Source organism: Bacillus rossius, chromosome 7 (assembly GCF_032445375.1).
Source record: "Bacillus rossius redtenbacheri isolate Brsri chromosome 7, Brsri_v3, whole genome shotgun sequence".
NCBI lineage: Eukaryota > Metazoa > Arthropoda > Insecta > Phasmatodea > Bacillidae > Bacillus > Bacillus rossius.
This window is the reverse complement of record NC_086335.1, coordinates 44,191,134-44,205,254: the sequence shown is the minus strand read 5'-3', so window position 1 is coordinate 44,205,254 and position 14,121 is coordinate 44,191,134. Positions and strand designations below refer to the sequence as shown.

General features: G+C 41.2%; 1 protein-coding gene across 10 annotated transcripts in view; it reads left to right on the top strand.

Annotated features, from left to right (window-relative positions):
• LOC134533921 (kinesin-like protein unc-104) overlaps positions 1–14,121 on the top strand; it is a 191,719-nt gene that overhangs the window by 31,180 nt on the left and 146,418 nt on the right. For all 10 annotated transcript variants that reach the window (XM_063371726.1, XM_063371727.1, XM_063371716.1 and 7 more), the window contains exon 2: positions 6,399–6,495. The gene's annotated coding sequence lies outside the window, so the exon portion shown is untranslated. The remainder of the gene's footprint in view (positions 1–6,398; positions 6,496–14,121) is intronic.

Here is a 14,121-nt window from a genome sequence, read left to right as displayed (position 1 = left end):
ACGTTGGGACGTCTCACAAGACGGCAGCCAATGGGTGGGTGGCATTTGACAGAGTGTACGTAGAACTATGGAGTTCATCCTGCAGGTCATTGAACCCGCGAATTTTTCCTATCCCTAACAATAACTTATATGTGCACGTTGGCAAAGTTCATTCTTTGATTACAAAGAACCCTGAAATTTGGCGGTGTCGTGTCAAGATAGGCCCAAATTGAAATTTTAAGCTATTCTCGAAATATTTTCCCAAAATAAAGATATGCATAGAAATATGTTTTAATCGCGAAAAAATTCGATACTAGCTGATAGTTAAAACAGTGTAGCAGCATCGTCTGTATTCCGTGATTGGTTCAGTTTCTTTGAGGTTAATGTTTACTGTAGGTACGCGAATCACAGCCATTCATTGCGGAAGCAAACGCGTTATTAATGGCCTGGTAAAATAAGGCAATGCTTCACTTGCATAAGGCCGCCAATCACAACGAAGAAACCGCTGGTGCGGATGTACCTTGTTGCAGTAAAATTGCAAATGGTACAAAGCTATGCTTTGTAATTTTACAAGTGATATCGTTGGCAACTATTTTCCAAGGACTGTCCTTGTAAAAGTACGAAAAATATTCTACAGTGAAGGCGTATAAAGCTCAGACATATATTGGACCGATATATATTTTTTTCACTGATTAATGAAGTAGACCTACACGTTCTACTTTTTAATTGTGATGACGGGAACTACAAATTTGGTTTTAAGTACCGTCGTTTACATCATGAGTAGTATATGAATGGGGCTCCGACGGCAGGCGTCAGGGTGTGGATTGTGTGGATTGTGATTGTCGGCCCGCCATCTTGGATTGTGACGTCACGGCGGCCATCTTGGATTACCTTGACCTTGACCTTTGACCTTGACCTTGACCCCGGCGGCCATTTTGGATCCGCCATTTTGGATCCGCCATCTTGGATGACGTCATTTTGTTTTCTCGAACATTCCAGCATTTTGTTTTCCGCCATCTTGGATTATGACGTCACCTTTGCAATTTCCGTTACGTCCGCCATCTTTAACTTTTTTATTTATTATCCGATTTTAATGAAAATTTTTTTAAAATTTATAAAAAAATTTAAATAATAAAGTTTTAATATATTTTTTTTTTTTAAAAATTGTACTTTTTAGACACGGAGTTCGGAGTCCTCGGTTCGAACCCGACGGGTGCAAAAAAAATTAAAAATGGCGACCGATCCTTCCCCCTGTGGTGGCTGCTGGCAGACTGACTGGCCCCCACCACTTTTTTCAAAGCATATATATCGACAGTGAGCATGACGTCATGTCCGCCACCTTGTCTTCGATGTTGGAAACCATCATCATTGTATCGGCGGCGAGAGTGCGCTGACGCCTAGTTAGTTTGATTCTTACCCGCTAGAGTGCAGTAATCATTTATTACTGTGACACCCGCCATCTTGAAATTTGGCCGCCATCTTGAAAATCCGTAATTTTAATGCTAGAGATTCGGGGAAAAGTTCAAAATCCATTAAATAAACTTATAATCTATATACTGATTGATTAGATCGACTAAGGTCCTTGGTTTGATCCCTGGCCGATACAAAACAACTTTAATTTAAAAAATACCACAAAAGTGACAGGATTGAGAAAATAAAAAACACTGCAAGTACTTTTAAAAACTTTTATTACATAAATTCAATACACTACTACAAGTACAAAAAATAATACACAGACATAGAACTAAAGTCTTGTGGATTTCTCGATGTCTGCATCTGCCACCCACGAATTAAAGCGAGGTGGAAAGCCCCACCACTTGACGTAGGACAGTCCGTTTCTTCGTTTTATAATCTTCTCCACCAAGTACGTATCAGGATACAACGTAGGCTGAATCTCTTCGGCATAGAAGCCGCCACGGATAGGTTTGTGGTCCAAATCTTCGAGGTAGTAGGTCCTAGGCTCTGGTTCACGAACATGTGTCACACGGAAAAGTTCGGGACTCCAGTTCGCAGTGAAACCTTTCTCGAAGATACCTTTCTGCTTGGAGATTCGCACAATGTCACCGACGTTAGCTTTACGCTTTCGTGGATCTTTCTTCTTCGTGTTGGAAAACACTGTTCGAAGCAGGTGATTGTCCCTTACGTCCTTTGGCTTCATTTTCGTGGTAGAATGCACCGTGGAATTATACTCGCTTATTAGTTTCGGCAAGATGTCAAGCCACTTGTAATTTCCGTTAGCCGTGAACTGCCGCCACATCTTGGAACGCAAAGTTCTGTTAAACCTTTCGACAACGGAGGCTTTGACGTTACTAAATGTAGAGTAGTGTTTGATGCCATACTTCTTCATCAAAGCCTTGAAGGTTGCATTGTAGAATTCTTTCCCGAGGTCCGTTTGCAGGTGCGACGGTACACGTCCATCACGCAAAATATTGTTCATGGCCTTGGCTACGTCAGTTGCAGTCTTTGATTTGATAGGTCTAGCCCAAGCGAACTTGCTATAAACATCGATAACTGTCAACATGTACTTGAAACCTTTATTCAATCGGGAATACGGTATCATCTCAACAAGGTCCGCCTGGAATAAATCATCAATTCCACGAACTATGACTTTGCGACGAAGGTATTTCCGTCTAGCAGGAGCATGAAGTTCGCGAGCGATTCCGGTTCGACTCATTGTATGTAGCCGGCTTCCCTCAGTTCTTCAAGTATGGAGACTATTTCGTTGATGTGCGAATAGTTTCCTACGCTAAGCGAAGCATGTAGAATTCTAAGACGATCAACTAATTCATTAGGGTCGTCCCAATATACATAGTCAATTATCTGACCACTTTCTAGCTTTTTTAAACCTTCGCCATTAATTGTTAGTTCACTGAAGAGATTAGCGAGAATGTCGATTTTTTCATGATCTACGTCTTTATATACACCACTATCTGGATCGTTATCGCGAAAATGTGCGTTGGTTAGCTCTAGCAGTTTTTTGTACTCATGTAAGTCTTTGTGAGAATATCCTTTAGGCTCCCTGCGAAACAGCAATTCGTACAGACCCGGAGTCCCGCGCGTTTTGTACTCTGCTACGCGTACGATGTTTCCTGGTAGAAAGTCTATTTCTTTAGCACCGAGGAACCACTTATTATATTTTCTGTACACTCCGTAGGTCGTATCATTATTCCGGCTCGTAAACGATATCAGGTAGGTATGGTCGGACCATTGCATTAACTTGATGTCCCTTTTTCGGTATTTTTTTCTTGTGCATGGACTCTGTACTTGTTAAGTCCTCTTCTTCTCGATCCGGTTCATACTTTCTCTTCTTTACAGTCGGCATTTCATCTTCAACTTCTGTCTTCACAATGATGGCTGGTTCTTCCTTGTTTTTAAGTTCGTCGAGGCGACTAGTGATTGGTTTAAATATCTCCTCATTTTCCATCTCACATGCAAATCTGGTTCGTCTAGCAAGTAAATATTTTTCACGAACAGACTGTATAGCTCGATGAAGGTCACTGGCCAGGTCCGACATTGTACTGGCTGAAAACTTATTGCAAGACCTCCTTATATACTTTTTTATTCGATCGTAGAAACTTCTTTCTTGTGTTTGGCTAAATCTGAATTTGTTGGCAAGTGAGATAGTGATGCCTTCAGACCACTTTGAAAAGTTCTCAGATCGTCACGTCTTTGTGCATTCGATACTTCGATCATGTCGCGAATGCGAGAATCCGAGGCTTCCACACGCTGGTCGATGGCAACGAGATACTCTAGTAATTCGTTTTTCACACTTTCCACCTTTTGAGCCAGTAGCGAAATGTATTTGCGGATATCGCTGTCATGAGACTTGAGAGCAGTACGTAAGTCTCGACTGCTGCGTCCAAATTTAGAAATGCTGTGACTCATGTTTGGCGATAAACTGATCGAAACCTCGTCTGTACCTGCCCTTATATAGCGGCCAGTCCTTTACAATGACTAGAAATCCGTGCTCGTGTTTCCAACACAAGGAGCACATGTCTTTGAATTCCTGGAACGTCATGTCGGTGTTTACGTGATCGTCATAAGCGTGGCGTAAATTAAGTTCGTCCATGCGAAACAAAACTAGAACATTCGCGTTGTCTCGTAGGAGATGTTTTGGTATTCTACTGTACGTCTGACACAGGTAAACGCAGTCTACCTTGGCGTGTCTGCCCATGGAAAAGTACTCTTGTATTATGCCTTGTTTCTCGCACATTACATCGTCGAAAACAAACACGGAATTGGCTTTTGCTTCGCTTGGAGGTACAACATCGGTATTATCACTAAACGGAAAATACTCCAGACCATCCACCGAACGTAGAACAGTTGCTAGGCGCTGGTACTTTGGCTGTTGCAACGACTTGGAATACAAGTAAACGTTCTCGAACCGAAGACCGTTTGGCTCCTCCAGTAAACTCAGTAAAACACACGTCTTGCCGCAGTTTGACGGTCCTGCTATGATGCAACGTACGGTGGACGGTAATAATACACCATGTCGCGATTCGCGACCGCTAGTTTCATCGTCTTGCGTAATGCGTACGGGCAAACAAACATCTTGCTTGACGACCTGCATTGTACTAAATAAATTGTATAAAATCAAACACATTTATACTTTCTGGTCAGTTGCGCGTAATGACTCGAAGAGGTAAGAACAAAAAATATTTCGGCGCGGGACTCGTGAACTCGCTGATAAACAATCTGCCATTCGAGCTACACATTCCCGGCTACAGATTCTGCGGCCCCGGCACCAAACTAGCGAAAAGGTTAGCTCGCGGTGACGTGGGCATTAATTCTCTCGACGGAAAGTGCAAGCAGCACGATATTGCCTACTCGCTCAGCAAGGATCTGGAATCCAGGCACCGGGCCGACGAGACATTGGCACAGGAAGCTGAATATATTAGTAAATCGTCGCACGCGGGACTAGGAGAAAAAATCGCGGCCTGGGGCGTATCTAAAATCATGAAGGCAAAGACCAAATTAGGACTGGGTGCTCGTCGATCCAGCTCCATCAAGTCAAAGACTAACTCACGCAAGACCAAACGCAAGACTGGAGCAGGCATACAAAAAGCCAAGCAAAAATTACAGACTCTCGACAAGAAGATTATAGGAGGATTTCTTCCTTTGCTTTTGCCTGCATTGGGTGCACTCGGCGGTCTCATCGGTGCAACGAGCGGTATAGTGCGAGCAGTCAACACTTCGAAGAATGAGCGAAAGCAGTTAAAAGAAGCACAGCGACATAATGCAAGCATGGAAGCCATTGCCATGCGTAAAAAAAACGGCGCAGGACTGTACCAATTAGAAACGCCCGACCAAAGCTTTATCGAATCACAGGCTGCTACGTTGGGACGTCTCACAAGACGGCAGCCAATGGGTGGGTGGTATTTGACCGAGTGTACGTAGAACTATGGAGTTCATCCTGCAGGTCATTGAACCCGCGAATTTTTCCTATCCCTAACAATAACTTATATGTGCACGTTGGCAAAGTTCATTCTTTGATTACAAAGAACCCTGAAATTTGGCGGTGTCGTGTCAAGATAGGCCCAAATTGAAATTTTAAGCTATTCTCGAAATATTTTCCCAAAATAAAGATATGCATAGAAATATGTTTTAATCGCGAAAAAATTCGATACTAGCTGATAGTTAAAACAGTGTAGCAGCATCGTCTGTATTCCGTGATTGGTTCAGTTTCTTTGAGGTTAATGTTTACTGTAGGTACGCGAATCACAGCCATTCATTGCGGAAGCAAACGCGTTATTAATGGCCTGGTAAAATAAGGCAATGCTTCACTTGCATAAGGCCGCCAATCACAACGAAGAAACCGCTGGTGCGGATGTACCTTGTTGCAGTAAAATTGCAAATGGTACAAAGCTATGCTTTGTAATTTTACAAGTGATATCGTTGGCAACGATTTTCCAAGGACTGTCCTTGTAAAAGTACGAAAAATATTCTACAGTGAAGGCGTATAAAGTTCAGACATATATTGGACCGATATATATATATATATTTTTACTGATTAATGAAGTACACCTACACGTTCTACTTTCTAATTATTATGACGGGAACTACATATTTGGTTTTGAGTACCGTCGTTTACATCATGTTACTGACCTTTTAAAACCTATAGCTTGGTAGTTATTTAGTATTTGTATTTTTTGTACAAATCTTTGGCCATTTTGAAGATCTTGTCCATACACTGAAGCGTGGACTGAGGTTTATAAAATTTTGTGTGTGTGCTTTCTTATGTTGGTATGAGTTTTCTCTGTTGATAATTTTTGTAATTAGTTACTTTAAATTCTAAGTTTGAAATGATTCCTCCTTTAGTTTATACAGTGTATCTACATAACTGTTTCAACTATAATTTTATATGGTTCTTACGTGAACGCAAAATTATTGCTAATGTTGATGTTTGTTCCATGTTTCAGGTGAAACAACTTAAAAAATGTTGGAAAAACACTGAAGAATATTCTTATTCCAGAGAATTGCTCTGCCAGATAACACTATCTGAACATCGGTGACAAGGTAATTAAATGCATAATTATTATTGGTGGCGACTAAACCGCAAGTCCCAACAGAAAAATACGTATCGTGGAAATAAAAACTCGTATCACATTGAAATCTGAAATTTATGTCGCATAAAATCACTTGTTTTGTTGCTCACACTATTTTTTTTACATGAGGGTAACAATTTAATTTCAAAGTCGTACTTGTTCGCTGCAAATTTTCGTAAACTGGTGGTTGAAGTTGTGGGAAAAGTGAACAAAAACAAATTCATATAAAAATGTTACTACTTCTAATATCTTGACCTTCACACATGTAAGTGGTTGTATGTTACTGGAAAAATTTCTGCAAGGGAGTATAGAGTGTGTCATGTAACTTGTCTCAAATGTAACATTTTAGTAAAGTAGCACCAGTGATACCTATAGACTGGAAACATTGGCGTTTTCAATGACCTCTAGGATAGACTCCACGACCCTATAAGTACTTGGTCAAATAACACCCGCCCATTGGCTACGAACTCATGACATCTGTTAAACGGGATGCTTGTGATTCGATACTTCTGTTGTTGAGGGTTATTCATTGGCTAAGAGTCCTTCGGTTGGTTTTCGTCCAATCACTAAAGCAGCATGAATGTGAAGGGGTTTATATTCTAGCCTATCGTGAAATGAATCAGCAAATTTTTCCTGTCTTTAGCGATACCCATTTCCCAAAAGTCACTTTGCAAACACAAGAATATGAAGTTGACAGAACAACGGAGGCGGAAGGATACGTAAACCATTGGCACTACTTTAGTAACTTGTAAAATTGATGGGTTTTTGTTACATGACGTACAACACGTACATACATTCACATGACATATACTTTGTACAAACTTGGATCGTCAATCAATTGTACAGCATAGTGTTATAAATAGAGACCCGGAAAATTCGCGGGTTCAATGACCTCCAGGATAGACTCTGATATCCTTTACACACTCGGGCAAATGCCAACTGTTCATTGGCTGCTGACTTGTGAGTGTTCTCGACTGGGTGGCCTGTGATTCGACACTTCTATGAGTGAGGGTCTCTAATTGGCCCTCAGTCCTCCAGATTAACAGTGAACCAATGACAGAAGCAGCACTAAGGTATAATTATTTGAATTTTAGCATAACACGAAATCAATACGCGAATTTTTCCGGTCACTAGTTATAAAATATAATAATAAAAAAAAAACAATTAAGTCGATTCTTTTTTGCGAATTGGTATAGTGAAGTGTTCGGAGGTAAGGTGTTTTTTCCCTTCTATTTTTCACAGCTGACTTAGAGGTACAACGGGTGAGTGGGGGCACATAATTTCGTGAAGATTTCGAGCCTAGCTGAGTGTTAAAACCCTGTAGTATCGTATGTGTTTCGTGATTGGTTGAGTTTGTTTCAGGTACATGCCTACTGTTAGAACACCAATCACAGCAATTCAGTGCGGAAGCAGCCGCATCCTGAGTGGCCCGGTAAAATAATGCAATGCCCTTCTCTTGCAGACGGCCGCCAATTGCAAGGAATAAACTGTTGGCGCATTAATACCGTATTGCAGTCTATTTGGAGTTCAGATCTTTTAGCGAAAAATTTAACAAGATGGGCAGTATTTTAATAAGATTACCTGTCGAAAATCAGGTCCAAAGCCGGAATTTAGTATTTTATTTGAAGGGTTTCTTTTTCGCTTTTATCGGAGCCGTTTCATTATATAGTTTAACATTTCGCTCTGCCAATGGAATGATTCGACAGTTGACGTAGCTACAACGCCAACGAATCCTAGCGGCGGATGAGAAAACTACGTGTGATTTGCGACCAAAAATGTTGTTTAAACACAATTTGCGTATATTTATCACGGTCGGCATTATTTTCAAGAATTCTTCCTTAAAATTCGTGTCCGCGTTACTTATTATAAGTGTATTTGCAACATGAGAACACACGAATTTGCTCGTTTTTGCTCGTTACGGAGGCTAGATGTTACACATCTCTGACGATCACTGAAAGACTCGCTCACATTTTTTTTTGTTTTGTTTTGTTGACAACTTGTTCTTCGTGTTTGTTGCGAATGCTAGCCATTCCCTTCTCGCTCTCGGTACGGTTCATGTTTCCTTCCCGCGTGTAGATAACCCGGCTCTTCCTGTGGAGTTGAACCGTCAGAACGATGGAGGTATAAGTGTGTGAAGTGGGCGTCTGTCCTAAAGTTGAAGCCACTCTGATTAGCAATCATTGGATTGCAAATCAAACCACAGTTGCATAAAGGTTATTGCTAGAATCTTGTTAAATACAGCTAGAAAGGAACTCACTAGGAAGAATCGTGACAATGTCACCATGTTGTTAAGGGTCGCGCCTACCCGGGCACACTGTGTGTAGATCTTCAGAAGAAAAAAAAACACGTGATTTACAAACTACTCAACATATCAGACTGAAGTTTATGTACGAAAAGCATTTTTTAATAATACGCTGAGGACGGATGAGAAGTTCTGTTTCTGTGTTTCGTTTTTAAACTGTAATTTTTGAAGAGTGTAATTGGCTAAAACGCATGTTTTTAGAATATATTTTTTTTAGGCACGAAACTCCCGGCACAGGATCTTGAAAGCACAAAACAAGCTTGCATTACACCTTTATCTTCATTTCCCCGCCATATAATTTAGTGTCTGCCGTTCAAGTCTCGTAGTTGTCCTGTGCACGACGAGTGAGACTGCGCGCCAGTACACAGCCTCGCGCTTAGAGGCGACACCGCGCTAGAAGCACCAGCGCTCACGAACACAAAACACACCCTTGAGTGGGCCGGCTGCTTAAACAAATATGTTAACAACACATATGCAAGGAATCAGCATTGAATTTTATCAGTGTAACTTGAAATCCTGAAAAAATTCTCGTTATTATTCGGAGAGAGAGGCTGATCTGCACAGCATTAAACACGTGAACTGCGTCCTCATTGGACCATAGATAGTTTTTTGACGTGACATCGTCTAATAAATAGGGATAGGAAAAATTCGCGGGTTCAATGACCTGCAGGATGAACTCCATAGTTCTACGTACACTCGGTCAAATGCCACCCACCCATTGGCTGCCGTCTTGTGAGACGTCCCAACGTAGCAGCCTGTGATTCGATAAAGCTTTGGTCGGGCGTTTCTAATTGGCCCAGAGTCATCCAGGTGAGTTGTGAGCCAATAGCAGAGGCAGCACTGAGGTGTAACTATTTGTATTTTAGCCTGTCGCGAAATGAACCCGCGAATTTTTCCTATCCCTACTAATAAATCGATGAACGCCGGCTGCACGCACGAAAAAGTGTCCCGTTACGCACATTTTTCCGTTACGTGGTGTCCCGTTACGCTCATTGTACGCTTGCGCCGCATCTATCTCTCTTCCACTCGATTTGCCTATGCGTCCGAGGAGAAGAAAGACAGCGGCAGCACACAACTTACATCTACACGTGAACTGTTTCGTCGACTGTTTATAAAGTGAAGTGAAAAGTTAATGTGGTTTTCATTGCTTATTACAACAACAATTTCGGCAATTAAGGTTAATTATTCTTGCATTTTAAAAATCTGCTTGCTAGTATAATTTCAAGTATTTATTCTTTTATTAGTAAAATAAAAATGATTCAATTTTATCCTCATAAAAGTATGCAATCATTTCATCAATGTTTTGTTATGATGTTGTCACGTTAAACTATCGTCCGTAAACCGACTTTACAGACAACCAATTTTTTTACCCACCAAAAAGGACCAGAGACCAATGACAACAATTTCAGAATACAAATGACCCAATCACACGCAATCCGTCCTAATGGTATGATGTGGCAGTAGCCAGTGGACAATAGACACCGACTTATTGGTATGCAAGTGTTGTGTAGCTAATCCTGATACCAGAAAGTAACAAGAATTTTCCAGGTGTCTAATATAACCAAATCGTATTTTATTATTGAAATAGGAGATGTGTGGAGAGAGAGAGAGAGAGAGAGAGAGAGAGAGAGAGAGAGAGAGAGAGAGTGTGTGTGGGTCTCAATTTGACTTAACGTGGCAAAAATCAAAATCACACGCCTGACTCGCACCGCCACGGTCCAAACAGAGCTCACGGAAGGACGGAGCCGACCCCGCCGTCCTTTGTGACGACATGCCGACCACGCAAGAACACTTACCAGTTCTTTTTTTTTTAACCTTGTTTTGGTATCGATCTCAGCTTTTCGTCGCAGCCAGCGGTACGCAGTCACGCGCGCCAAGATGTTCCTTTCTGACCTGGCCCCCTCCAGAGCAAGCCTGCGTTCTCGCAACAACTGCGGCCTTAGTTTCCCCCTTCCCCGACACAGTTTTATTTTGGTATTGCGTGACCGTCATCTACACCCACTTATTCGTAGAGACCGGAAAAATTCGCGGATTCATTTCATGATAGGCTGAAATTCAAACATGTGTATAATTCTGCTGGTTCTGCTATTGGCTCGCGGTTTAACTGGAGCTCTCTGGGCCAATGAGGGACCATCGACCAAAGATGCGTCGAATCACAAGCTACCCAGTGGAGACGACTCACAATTTAGTAACGAACACGCGTGTTTACTTGAGAAGTGCAGAGGATAATGGAGGCTATCCTAGAGGTCATTGAATCCGCGAATTTTTCCGGTCCCTACTTATTCGGTATTCTGTGGCTTACTTTTAAATGTCCATTTCCCGATAACGTGACTACTACTTTCAATCACTAACGAGATTAATTTTTTTCTATGTGTTTAACTCGTGTGTTAGATTTTTTTTAAGCTGCTTGATATTATTATTACGGACTGGAGAAAATTGCGAATTCAGTGGCCCTTAGGATAGACTTCAAAATCCTGTGCTTATTCGGGAATATGTCACTTTTTAATTGGCTGCTGACTTGTTAGACGCCTCAACTTGGCAACTCGTGGTTCGATACGCTTTTGGTTGAAGAGATCTCACTGCTCCAGAGTCCTTCAGATAAACTGTGAGTCAGTAGCAGAAGTAGCGCTAAGGTTATAATTATTTCAATGCTATCGCGAAATGAATCCTAAACATTTTCCGGTCTTTACATACAGGTAATCTACTCCAGCTAATCACAACATTTCTGCGTTTTTTTTGGTTGGTATATAAGTCTTTCTGAATATAAAACTACGCGTCCTTAAATGTATAGACCTGCCAAATTCGAGTTATTTTCTGGTGCCAGGCTAGGTTACATACTCTCTGCACATACAAGTCAACGTATTTTGTCCGTTGGCTGCTACGACAATTTACTTTCTATTCAGAGAACATATGGTTGGATCATACGAATCTCGATACTGTGTTAGTAGAGGCATATCTAGGCCCATGTAATTTTTCGCGAAAAAAATTTGAATGCTCATTGGACTGCAATAAGGTATGCCCGCACCAGCGGTTTCTTCCTTGTGACTGCCTCATTCGAGCGAAGCATTGCCTTATTCGACCAGGCCAATCAGGACGCGTTTGCTTCCTCACTGAATGGCTGTGATTCGAACATCAACAGTAAACACGAACCTCAAAGAACCTGAAAGTTTAAAATTTAGCCTATCGTGATTCGAAACCGCCAAATTTCCAGTCTCATTGTAATCAAAGAAGAAACTTTGCCAACGTGAACATGTAAGTTATTTTTTTTATGGTGTCAGAACACACTCCACACAATTGTAGTCACGTCACTTCTTCTTACGTCAATTTTCCATTGGCTGCTACCACAGTTATACCTTCGTCAAAATTGCATATGTTTTAACAGAGTTTTAACTTTCAGCTAGTGTCTGAATATTTTCGCGATATATATATATATATATATATATATATATATATATATATATATGCATACCCCTAGCCATTTCCAGCAAAGTCTGTTTAATAATTTCTTGAGCACCTAAAGCATTGATACAACTGTTGCCAGAAGCCTAAAGAAAATCAGCCCCAAAGATGCAATTGAATTGGTGGGACGTGAAAGAATCTACACTGAAAAAATACCACTGGGCCAACTGAACACCAAGACGATTTTCTCGTGTCCGTTGTTAGCCGAGATTCGCGCATGTCCGTGATCCACGCAACTCGGCTCTTCCACGTGTTGTGACGCGGGGGGGGGGGGGGTTCGGCAGCCCCCTCGCCCCCCCCTCCTTCCACCACACTACACAATCCAGCGATGGTGATTGGCTCCCGGGGCGTGACGGAGAGTGCGCACTTGTAAGCAGGCGACTGCGAGCTCGGGGGGTCGGTCGTAAATACTGCATACTTCCCGAGTGGGCCGAGGAGGTCGTCGTGTGACGCGGCGGAGAAAGGGAGTTTCCGGGTCGCATGCCCCGTCATGCCTGACACCTTTTTTTATTTTTTTTTAAAGTGAAACTTCTCCACAGCTGGTGGGGGTAAGTCGAGGGGATATCACTCAACGGAGCGTGGCTATAGGTGCAAAGCTCGCGTGTTCGGCGAGGGGGAATAACTAGAGACCTGCAAAATTCGCGGATTCATTCGGTGATAGGCTAGAATTCAAGCACATATACTTCTTAGATAATTTTGCTATTGGCTTACTGTTTATCTGGACGAATCTCAACCATCAGTAGAGACCTGCAAAATTCGCGGATTCTTTCGGTGATAGGCTAGAATTCAAACACATATACCTCTGAGATAATTTTGCTATTGGCTTACTGTTCATGTGGACGAATCTCAACCAGTTATAAACCCTCGACAAAAGAAGGATCGAATCACAGACAAACCAGCTGAGACGACTTACAAGTCGGCAGCCAATGAACTTGCGTTATTTGCCCGAGCGTACAGGGGTATGTGCAGTCTATCCTGAAGACTAATCGAAACCGCGAATTTTGCAGGTCTCTAACCATCAGTTATAAACCCTCAACCAAAGAAGGATCGAATCACAGACAAACCAGCTGAGACGACTTACAAGTCGGCAGCCAATGAACTTGCGTTATTTGCCCGAGTGTACAGGGGTATGTCCAGTCTATCCTGAAGGCCATCGAAACCGCGAATTTTGCAGGTCTCTAGGAATAACGAATGAAGTAGAGCCGTACAACTGTGTGATTTTTTTGCAGGTTTTTTGTCGTCATATTTGTTTAAATGTATTTATTTGTATTATTTTTACAAGTTGCGAAGTTAAGGAGTGGACACCTTGTCTTACACTTAACCACAGTTAAAAAAAAACTACTTTTACAAATAAAAATAATCATAAATAGAAAAGCATAGAAGTCATCACTTAAAAAAGTGAATAAACCAACAAAATAGTTAACACTTAAACTTAAGAAAAAAAACTATAGTTAGTTAATTTTTTTCAATATGTGCTTTCAAATGGTAGTCTCATTTTTTTTTTACAGAGAAACAGTTCACAATGTAAATATAAAATAAAAATAACAGATAGTCAAAAACAACTTCAGTTTACAAATAAATAAAAGTTATTTAAACTACACAGTTTTACTTTAAAAACAAAAAAAAAATCATATTTATTATTTAACTTATCACATCACATAGGTCAAACACTACACGCGTACCTGAAGTTGCCTGAAAAAAAAATGTGTCAAAAAGGATTACATTCACTTATATTCCAAATTACTATAGTTAATAATTTTAGTAATAGCTAACCTCCAGGGTGAACCTCCATTGGGTACTATGTTAGTAAATTGCTAACCGATAGGCGATAAGGTA